This window comes from Orcinus orca, chromosome 1 (genome assembly GCF_937001465.1).
Source record: "Orcinus orca chromosome 1, mOrcOrc1.1, whole genome shotgun sequence".
NCBI lineage: Eukaryota > Metazoa > Chordata > Mammalia > Artiodactyla > Delphinidae > Orcinus > Orcinus orca.
The window spans coordinates 131,496,903-131,505,939 of record NC_064559.1 but is presented as its reverse complement, the minus strand read 5'-3'; positions in this window follow the sequence as shown (position 1 = coordinate 131,505,939).

The following is a 9,037-nucleotide window of genomic DNA, read 5'->3' as shown; positions in this document are numbered from 1 at the left end:
GAAAAGAATATAAAAAAAAAGAACGTCTATACGTGTATAACTGAGTCACTGTGCTGTACGGCAGAGATTGGCATGACATTGTAAATCAACTGTATTTCAATTTAAAAAATTCTAGGGGCTTCCCTGGTGGTCCAGTGGTAAAGAATCTGCCTTCCAGTGCAGGGTACACAGGTTCAATCCCTGGTTGGGGAACTAAGATCCCACATGCCGTGGGGTAACTAAGCCCATGTGCCACAACTACTGAGCTTGTGCGCTCTGGAGCCCACCAGCCACAACCAGAGAAGAGAAAACTTGCATGCCACAACTAGAGAGAAGCTCGCATGCCACAACTAGAGAGAAACCTGAGTGCCGCAACGAAAAGCCCACATACCACAACAGAAAGATCCCTCATGCCTCAACGAAGATCCCGTGTGCCTGCAACTAAGACCCAATGCAGCCAAAATAAATAAATAAATTACTTAAACAAAGAATCATGAAAAAAATGCTAGCTATAAAATAAATAAGTCACAGGGATGTAATACACAGCATAGGGAATATAGTCAATAATATTATAACAACTTTGTATCCTGACAGATGGTAACTAGACTTATTGTGGTGAACATTTCATAATGTATAAAAATATCGAATCACTATGTTATATGCCTGAAACTCATATAATATTGTATGTTAATTATAATTTAATATAAAATTAAAAATTTTCCTTAGAACTCAACAGGCAGGAATTCTTTGAGATCTGAATTAAAGTTAGGTTCCTCCAGAGAAATTTCCATTAGTTTCTATCAGTTGCCTGGAGCGCTACCAATCTGGGACTGTAGTTAGGTTAAAATTTTAACCTAAAATTCAGCATTTAAATGAAAGTGAATCCTGACAGAAGATACATGTGAGGACCAACATGATTTATGAATTCTTGAGGAAGATTTCTGCCCCTTCCACCAACACCAAGGTGAAAATAGGCGTTTCTTCATTATCGCCTGTGCAGTGTGATTTCTTTTTCCCGCTATTGTGGCCTCTCGCGTTGCGGAGCACAGGCTCCGGATGCGCAGGCTCAGCGGCCATGGCCCACGGGCCCAGCCGCTTCCCGGCATGTGGGATCTTCCCAGACCGGGGCACGAACCCGTGTCCCCTTCATCAGCAGGCGGACTTTAATCACTGCGCCACCAGGGAAGCCCCTACCTGTGCAGTGTGATTGCTTATTCACCCTTGCACTGAGGGTGTAATAGGGTAGGTTTTCTATTAGACTCTCCACCTTGGTCAGCCCAGGCTTTAACTCCCAATTCCATGCTCTGCTTCATGCAGGCATCAAGGAGGAACGACCCTCTGGAGTTTGAAAAAAGCCTCAGGGTGATAGCCAGCTCGGCACTTGTTTCCTGACCAGATTTCCTACTTTCACTACTGGTTTTGAAATCAACAGATTCCTTACTTTGGATGTATCTACAATTATTTTAAAATATTTTACCCAGAATTTTAGTTGCCTCCATCTGGAGGGTTGTTCCCATAATACTACCAGAAATGGAAGTTTCCAGCCCTGTTGTGTTTCAAATTGGGTGCTACATGAAAAATTTCAGAGCCATCGGTTAACAATAGCAGTATAACTACCATTATGTATTGAATGCCTGCTCTGGTTCAGGTATTTTTACATGTATAATCCCCAATTCTCACAATAACGCTACAAGTAGATACTATTCTTTGCATTTAACAGATGAAGCAAGTAGGATTAAATTGTCCAAAGTCACACAACCAGTCAGCAAAGGAATCTGAAGTCTGCCCTTTGCAATCAATCCTGATCTCCTTTTCAAGCTGCTGAGTCTTTTTGTGTGTGTGTGGGATCATAGTTCCCCCACCAGGGATAGAACCCGTGCCCCCTGCAGTGGAAGCACAGAGTCCTAACCACTGGACAGCCAGGGAGTTCCCAGAGCCTTTTTTCTTAATACTGAGAGCACACAGTGACTTTTATATTTAACAGCAGGCACTGAAAGCAAGTTGAGCACAGAAGAGATTTTAAGGGGTTAGATTTTCCATTTTAGTGTCCCAACTCATAGGCTCCCATCATCTCAACCCATAGCCCTGACATTCTTCTTCATCAGATTCAAAATGCTCTTCAGTGAAATGGTCATGCAGAAACTGACTTCATAACATTACTAGTCAGAACTCTCAGATCTCCCCATTTCTCTACAATTCCAAAGCGCCAGGTGATCTTTATTTGCATGAGACACAAAACCCATTATCTGAATTCTCTTTTAGACCATGATATATCTAGTGGGACTTTCTCACAACCGCAGCCTTTAGATGTCATTTTTCTTCATTTTTTGGGTTGGTGGCTTTTGTCCTTAGCAGCTGTGGCCTTCAGCTTTATCTGTGTTTGCAATCAGGAAGCTGTGATACTTCCTGAGACTGTTCGGGGGTGCAATTTACACAATACAACTTGAGTTCACTTTCTTCACTTTGGAGTTGCTCTAGGCTCCTGAAAGTGTTGGCTGTGCTTTGTCCAGTTTTCTACAGGTTGAATTCAGCAGTTGGTGAGAACCAACCTCTGTGGTTTGCAACTACTTGTGCTTCCTGAGCAACATATGTGGAGAATTTGGAAAGAAGGCAATGATTAGGATTGGAGGCTAGAAAACCGTTAAGAAGGAGGAAGTTTATCAACTCAGTGGGAGTAAATCTGCAAACCACCTTCAGAATGCTAACACGCACACACTGTTCCTCGTTCCTAAGACCAATCAGCAGGTTGTTGATGAAAAACAACCCAATACCAGAGGCAGAGAGAAGCTGGAGGAGAATCATCATTTTTAGATATTCAGATCCTTTGACCAAAGGAACAGAATCAGGAATGGCATTAGTGGGTGCCACTGATTATACACAAGCTTTTTCATTCGTGAAATGCTCCCAAAGCTGTGACCATCATTCTGTGTTTAAAAGTTGTTTCCTGGGCTTCCCTGGTGGCGCAGTGGTTGAGCGTCCGCCTGCCGATGCAGGGGACACGGGTTCGTGCCCCGGTCCAGGAAGATCCCACATGCCGTGGAGCGGCTGGGCCCGTGAGCCATGGCCGCTGAGCCTGCGCACCCGGAGCCTGTGCTTCGCAGCGGGAGAGGCCACAACAGTGAGAGGCCCGCGTACCGCAAAAAAAAAAAAAAGTTGTTTCCTTGCTGGCTATACCTTAGTATGATAAGCTAACCTATTTTTATATTTATTGATATAAAATGTATACTATTTAAAAATATTATGAAATTATTTGTGAGCTTATTGTTGAGCTTGTGTGCTAGGAGTCTTGCTTCTGAGCCTTCTTCCCCAGGGTCCTGTCTTTGTATCATTTTGGTGAGATGACTTGGAGGAGTAGGAGAGGGGCAGATACACAAATCAATCTGTGTGAGCAGATTTGGTATATGGAAATGGGTGAGCACAGGGGTGACCTGAATTTGGGGATCATGTCTGCATTAGAGGTGTTCAGCTTTCCTGGTCTCCGTAAATGATGGTCCAGAACTAAATGTCCACTCACTGCCTGACCCCCAGAAACTAATATAAACAATGTCTTTGATGGCTATAGTATCTATCCTCTGAAATTCTAAGGATTACTGTACTAAGCCCCACAAAGTCCCTGTGAAGTGAATGAATAAGATTGGCGTTACCATTTCCACAAGAAAGGAGGGGGGCAGATATCTAGGAATGAGATTGCCTGATTTTCATTAGGCTGGACTGTCTCCTTCACCCATCATACCCACAGAAGACTTGGATTCAAATATTGGCTCTACCACTTAGTACCTGTGTGACCCTGGGCAACTGCTTCTCTGAGTTTCAGTTTTCTCATCATCATATACACATAATGACAATTACCTAATAAGAATTTTGAATTGGGAAAAGACTGGCAAAAAACTTGACACATTATAGGCATTTAAGAGATGCATGTTCTCTTCCCCTCCCTCACAGTTCACAGAGCCTAAATTATCATTGCATGTTTTCTATACTTGGAATGGAATAAAAGTATCTGAATATCCTTGAGGCTGGCAGATATGCAGTCAAACCACACTCCATTGAAGATGTGCTAAACAAGGTTTTTAAGAAAGTGACCACATGGGGGAATAAAAGAGACATTTATAATGGCAACCAACACAGAAAAAACCCACAAGGATACAATGAAAACTGAAACCACAATAATCTCTAAATAGAGAAGTAATAATTGTAGCCTATATTTAAGTGTACGGGAAGCAAGGGTTTGGGGAGGGGGTGTGCCTGCCATGGAAATCATGCTTATTATTTCTAAGTTTGTGGAGAGAACTAGAACTGATTTTTTTCCCAAGTCACAAAATGTTTCAAGTCTTTCTAGTCTTACCAAGAAAAGTATATGAATAAAAGAAGTAATAAAGAGTGATGCTGAGAGAAATGGGCCAGGGCAGGAGTATACAGGTAGAGTCAATGGGTATTGATAAAGTTCTCACTTTTAAGCTTGGGCCGGAATCGCAGTTGTTCAGTTTTACTATTATACTCACAGCTTACACTTTCATTACATATATTCTTCTGTATATAGCAAATATTATATAATAAAAATATTTTAATGAATTGGAAATTTGGTGAGTTCCATAGCAATAAAAAAAGAGAATATTCAATATCTGTGAGGAGATTCTGTCCAAAATCAAAGATGGTATGTGTAATCCCACTTCCCAAATGCTGCTGGAGAATATATTTGTCTTTCTAATTTTAGAATCAGTAAGTTAGTGAAAAAAGAGAGTATAGCTTTCCCTCTGGACATCAGTAAATTTCTGGATCAGGTCTCTTATACAATTGTACTTATTCAAGGTCACAGAGAAGTCTGATCTCCATCAGGCAGATGGAAACAACTTGGGTGATAGCGTCAAAGGACATCAGGCAATGGAATGGTTTCAGGCTTGCGAGAGTCGGTCTATAAATTGCAGCCCTCCACAATGAGTGGCTGATTTCTTAAATACCCTTGTGAATTGTTTGAAAGAAGAAATATACTTCTCTTAATTGAATGTATGTGATTTAATAATAAATTATTAGGGTTTCTAGAATAAAAACTTGTCATATTCAGGACTTCCCTGGTGGTCCTGTGGCTAAGACTCCATGCTCCCAATGCAGGGGGCCTGTGTTCGACCCCTAGTCGGGGAACTAGATCCCACATGCATGCCACAGCTAAGTCCACGTGCCACAACCAAGAAGCCCGCATGCCGCAGCAAAGATCCCGAGTGCCACAACTAAGACCCTGTGCAGCCAAATAAATAAAAATTTTAAAAAACTTTTAAAATTTTTTAAATGGGACTTCCCTGGTGGTCCAGTGGTTAAGAATCCATCTTGCAATGCAGGGCACGCTGGTTTGATCCCTGGTTGCGGAACTAGAATCTCACATGCCTCAGGGCAACTAAGCCCGCGGGCCGCAACTACAGAGCCTACGCGCTCTGGAGCCCGCGCGCCACAACTAGTGAGCCCGCACGCCTCAGTGAAGAGACTGTGCATCGCAACAAAAGATCCCACATGCCGCAACTAAGACCTGATGCAACCAATAAATAAATAAATATATATATTTAAAAACTTGACATGTTCTAACTGAGAAATAAAATCAACCAGTGACATGACCTGTCCCCAAAGAAGGGTACAAATAACCTGAGATCAGCCTTGAGAGCCAGAAAGACTGCCTAGTTCTGTTTCTCTGGAGAGCCTCGACTAATAAAATATTTCATAGGAATATCGTTAGGATTAAATGAGAAAATGCATGCAGCACACTTAGCACAGTTCTTAGCACAGAGTAAAGTCTTAATAAGTGGCAGTTACTAATATAAGAAGGTATCAATAATGATACAAATATTAACAACAGTAGGGCCATTTATTGAGTTCCTACTCCACACTAGACTCTTGACTTATATGATATGATATTTTTGCTCCTTTTGTTTGCAGACTCATCTTACAAATTGTGTTTAATTTGTAAGGTGGGGTGGTGAATAAAGAGACAATGATCACAGTGAAACTGAAAGCATAAGCTAAGGAGAGCTCAGTCACACCTTTTTTCAGGGACAAGAAGAGCTGCAGGACAACTAGATTTTATTTGATACACAAATAAGAAGTAGAGCTAATTTCTATACTTCATGGGACTAAAAAGAGACAGCTACACTCTCTAGGTTAGAAATGCATGCTCATACTCTGAAACTGACCATTGTCCAAAGTAAGGACAATTTGGCACATAGCCTTTGTGGAGAAAGTGCAGCTCAACTGAAGGCTGACAGCATATGCTTCCCGGCCTGGAGAAACAGCACTTACACCCTGTTTTAACGTTTCTGAACCCCCAAGTTTAGGTTAAACCATGAGGGATAGTCTGTTATTGGTCTCTTGCTCACTATTCTAAAATTACTAGTGTTAACAGTAAACTTAGGTAAGATTAAAACATTACTAAGTAGGCAAATATATGGATGTATTACTAACATAATTTCCCCAAGAAATCCTATTACACCGAATTTAGACTAAATTAAAAAATTTTCAGTAATATTTATTCATTCAAAAATGTTTACTTTATGCCAGGCACCATTACAGGCCCTGGAGATGCAGTAGTAAATAAAGTAGACAGGATTTCAGACTTTGTGGAGTCTAAAATCCAATGGGGAGTCAGATAATAAACAAATAAATTAAAAATCATCAGAAAGTGCAGAAAAAAAAAAAACTTGTGAACACAATCATTCTGACACAGCCCAGTCTTTTGTGAAACCCTCTTTTAGGCTATCTGGGGCTGAGGTGTATATAGCCTTCACCCCTCTCTGTTGGTACTCTAGAATCTTAGGGAAGGAGCCCAAGTGGTCATCACTTTTCACAGCATGAGAATTGTAAGAGGCGATAAGGAGGAAGTTTCATGGTCACATTAGTATTTGCACAAATACTGGGTAAGAGGGGGCTGGCACCATGACCTAGGGTAAGGCTATACCCTGAGAGAGGGGGTTATCTTGAATCTCAGGAACTTTAGGAAGTGAATAAACTTCCCAGAGGCTGCAGGTATAGACCAGAAAATCCTTGGGGGCACACTGAGCACTGTTCTTCCCTCTTGGACTGGGAGAGACCATCTCCAAGCTGAGTGTTTACAGGGCCCAGCCAGGGTTTTGATAGAATTATAGAACTTAGATGGTCAGAGCTGGAAAGTCCCTTAGAGAATGTTTAGTCCATCCTCCTCACTTTACAAGGAAGGAAATAGGCTCAGAGAGGGGATAAGCTCAAGTTTAAAAGCTGGTTAGGGCTCTGGCAAAGACTGGCTAGATAGATAGAAAGAGCTGAGATCTCTCAATTACCTGTGAAGGCAGCAACCTGAACACACCCAAACCAAACGTGACGTGTGTAAGAAGCTTTATTGTATAAGCCACTGAGATTTTGGATTTGGTACACAACTAGTGCTCTTTACTATGACAAATACACTGACAGTTTGGAGACTGTGATGGTTAATTTTAAGTGTCAACTTAACTGGGCCATGGGGCACCCAGACATTTGATCAAACATTACTCTGGGTTGTCCGTGAGGGTGTTTTTGGATGAGATTAACATTTGAATTGGTAGCCTGAGTACAGCAGATTTTCCTTCCTACTGTATGTAGGTCTTACCCAATCAATTGAAGACCAAATCAACTGAATTGAGCCAAAAGGCTCAGAGGGAACTTTGCCAGCATGACGGCATGTGCTAGGACACTGGTCTTCTCCTCCTCTTGGACTGGAACTTATACCATCAACTCTCCTGGTTCTCAGGCTTTTGCAATCAGACTGGGAACTACACCACAGGTTTTCCTGGATCTCCAGCTTGCTGACTGCTGATCTTAGGACTTTTCAGCCCCCCTAATCATGTAAGTCAATTCTGTGTGTGTGTATATATATATATATATATATATATATATATATATATATATATATATATATATATATATATATATATATATATACATATATAGGTTCTGTTTCTCTGGAGAACCCTGACTGATACAGAGACTATACGTCAGACCTTCTGACTCCCAATTCAATGCTGTTTTTCACTAAACTATTATATCTCTCCAAGCAAATACAGAGAAGATTCCCTAGGAAACTTCATACCCACTTGCCATACCTAGAACCTCCCAGTCTTGGTCCAAGAGTGAAAGTGAAAAATAAATCTCCATGAAGACACAAGGGGATCCTTAGCAATGCACAAAGTATAAGTTTGTGAGCGCCCTGGGATCAGCTAACCCTCTGGCACTAGTGCTTGGACTACAATGTGTCTCCTAATCTACTGTCCACTATTTCATGTGCCTAATAAGAGCACATGTACCCAGCAGTCTATCAGCCAGAGAACTCTACCTTGATCAGTACTGCTACACACCTAATAATCACCTGAAGCTTGAACTGTGAATCATCAAATAAAATTAAGTAAAGTTTTAATATTGTATGACTTTGCTATAATCTGATTTTTTTTTTTTTTTTTGAGATACACGGGCCTCTCACTGTTGTGGCCTCTCCCGTTGCGGAGCACAGGCTCTGGATGCGCAGGCTCAGCGGCCATGGCTCACGGGCCCAGCCGCTCCGCGGCAGGTGGGATCTTCTCAGACCGGGGCATGAACCCATGTCCCCTGCATCGGCAGGCGGACTCTCAACCACTGCGCCACCAGGGAAGCCCTAATCTGATTTCTAATGTAATAATCTATACATGGTACAAACACAGAACCACAGTCCATTGACACAAACTTATAACCATCTACTGACTAGAATTGTCTATTCCTGTCTTCTCTGAACTACAGATGGAGAGACAGATTACCAGATGGAGAGAGATTATCAGATGAAATAGCTAGCCACAAAGCTTCCATCCCCGGGCAACTGGTGAAATGAAGTGATCTGGATCTCTTTTCCATAGCTTCATGATATTAACTCTCTTCTGAGTGAAAGGACTTAGTTGGACATACCTGAAACATATCTCTATAGTTGTTATTTTAGATAAACTCTTAGAAAAAAAAACCTTAAAATCAGAGAACCATTGGATTGAAAAAGTTTTGAAGTTCATCTGATTCTACATTTACATTTTTTAATTTTATATGTTCT